Genomic DNA, 2,500 nt, shown 5'->3' on the forward strand with positions numbered 1-2,500 from the left:
GAACTTGGACCAGCTATCGGTGCCACGACTTTCTCAATACTTGTGTGGTGGTGGCGGTGTTGGAGGTAAAGGAGGGGATTGGTGGGGGTAAAAGAGGAAGAGGAGGAGGAGGAGGAGTTAGATGGCGAGAAGGAAGAAGACAAAGAGGAGAGGGGTAGAGGAGAAGGAGAGGAGAAGGAGAGGAGAAGGAGGAAAGGGGGAGAGTAAGGAAGAGGGGAGTAGGGGAGAGGAGGAGGAGGAGGAGGAGGAGAGGAAGAGGAGCAGGAATAGAAATAGGAGAAAAAGAAGGATGAAAAGGAAAAGAAAAAGGAAAAGCAAAAGTCAGTCAGTGTGAAAGGGAGGGGTGGAGGAGGAGGAGCAGAAAGAGGAGGTGGAGGTGGAGGTGGAACAGTAGAAGGAGCAGAAGGAAGAGGAGCATGAGGAAGAGGAGTTGGAGAAGGAGCAGAAGGAGGAGGAGGCGGAGGAGGAGCATGAGGAAGAGGAGTCGGAGGAGGAGCAGAAGGAGGAAGAACAGAGAGAGGAGGAACAGGTACGGGAGGAGGGGGAGGAGGAGGAGGAGGAGGAGGTGGAGAAAGAGGACGAGGAGTAGGAGGACGAGGAGGAGGAGGTGGAGGAGGAGGACGAAGAGGAGCAGGACGAGGAGAAGGAGGACAAGGAGGACGAGGACGACGACGACGAGGAGGAGGAGGAGGAGGAGAAGGAAGAGAAGGAGATGTCGTAGATGGGGGAGCATGACATGAGATCTTCGCAGTTCTCCTCCTCCTCCTCCTCCCTCCTCCAGTCGCTTGGACCCCACCTCCGCCTTCCCCCTTCAGTCCAGCGACTTCAATCACAGAAGCTATAAATACTCTGTACAACATGTACCTAACATCCTGTTGGTGTTCAAATGTGTACGTGTGCGTGTGTTGTGCGTGTGTATGTGTACTCGGTGTGTATAGTAAACAATAATGGCTTGATGAACAAGCGCCCAGCCACCAATAGAACGTATAAAACACAACACATTCCCGTTTATTCTAACCTGGCGAGTTCTTCTTCCGCTGTGACGTTCGCGCGCTGGCTTGTGATATATTTTTTTTTGTTCGTTTTCTTTTTTTTCATGTTCATGTGTGCATTTCTAAAGGAATACAAATAGAATAGTTAATATATTTATTTTGCTCTCATCGATATTTGCCAGTGTGAATAAGATTATAGCACGAAATCATTCACTTATGTATGTATGTATATATATATATATATATATATACTGTATATATATATACACACACACACATATATATATATGTACACATATACATATACATACACACACACACACACACAGACACACATATATATATATATATATATATTCCTACACTCCTATACATTCCCATGTAAACACTGTCATAGGCTAAATTCCATTGTCAGGGAGCGGTTCCCACTTCTTTTCCACTTCTTCCTCTTCCACTTTCACCCTTTAAACTTCCACTTCTTCTACCTTCCCCTTTTACTCTTCTCCTCTTCCACTTTCCTCTCTTTCACTTATTCCACCAATCCTCCTCTTCCATCTACACCAACTCCTACTCCTCCTCCTCCTCGTAGGAAAAATCTATTTCCACTGAATGTGTTTTTCCTTCCACGTTGATGTATTTCAAGCAACAGCTAGAAAAAGCTCCGCGGGCGCCGGCGCCGGGTTGAACGGGTTTGTTCATAACAGCTGAACATATTGGGCACCAGTTCCAAAACACGGTTTTGTTTAATGCTAAGCCCTAAGTTGAATGAAATAGTGAGGCAACATGTCCCTTTACGAAAGAGAGAGACTGGGCGTGGGCGAACTGGTCTTGAACTGCATCAGCTGTCATCCAGTCTCCTGCAACTTTGACCCTCTATGCGGGTTAACAGATTTCGTGTTGGTAGTTATCTAGTTGAATAATATCGTAAAGCACTGCCTAAAACCTAATCTACGAAGTCTATCATCGAATTAAATGGTCAGGTTAACCTCTTTTAAGCTGTAATCCTCTCAACTATAACCTTCTTCCTCTTTCCATACACACACACACACACACACACAGATAAAGAGGCACCCACGGTCGCAAGTAAAGATGTCACCTTTGCCCTGTGTGCCTGGGTAGTCAGGGCATAGTGGTTACAGCCTATATGCCTTAGCAATGGAGTCCCTTCACACACACACACACACACACACACACACACACACACACACACACACACACACACACACACACTATATATATATATATATATATATATATATATATATATATAAACACAATGAGGGGGAATCCATTGCTAAGACTCATAGGCTGTAACCACTTGCCCAGACTGTCCAAGCACACAGGGTAACGGTAGCATCTTTACCCGCAACTGTGGGCGCCTCTTTCTATAAGCTCCGTACCTTTGACTATGATGGGACGTAAATGGAACTACACTGGATTGGAAATATTACAATTTGCATACTGACACACACATGCGCATACATTTACATACTTCTAATGAAAACAGA

General features: G+C 45.4%; 1 protein-coding gene across 1 annotated transcript in view; it reads right to left on the bottom strand.

Moving 5' to 3' along the window:
* Nucleotides 1-2,500, bottom strand: part of LOC143032998 (protein Dok-7-like) — a 285,402-nt gene that overhangs the window by 269,192 nt on the left and 13,710 nt on the right. The window lies entirely within an intron of this gene.

This window comes from Oratosquilla oratoria, chromosome 15 (genome assembly GCF_046742065.1).
Source record: "Oratosquilla oratoria isolate Oo_2021 chromosome 15, ASM4674206v1, whole genome shotgun sequence".
NCBI lineage: Eukaryota > Metazoa > Arthropoda > Malacostraca > Stomatopoda > Squillidae > Oratosquilla > Oratosquilla oratoria.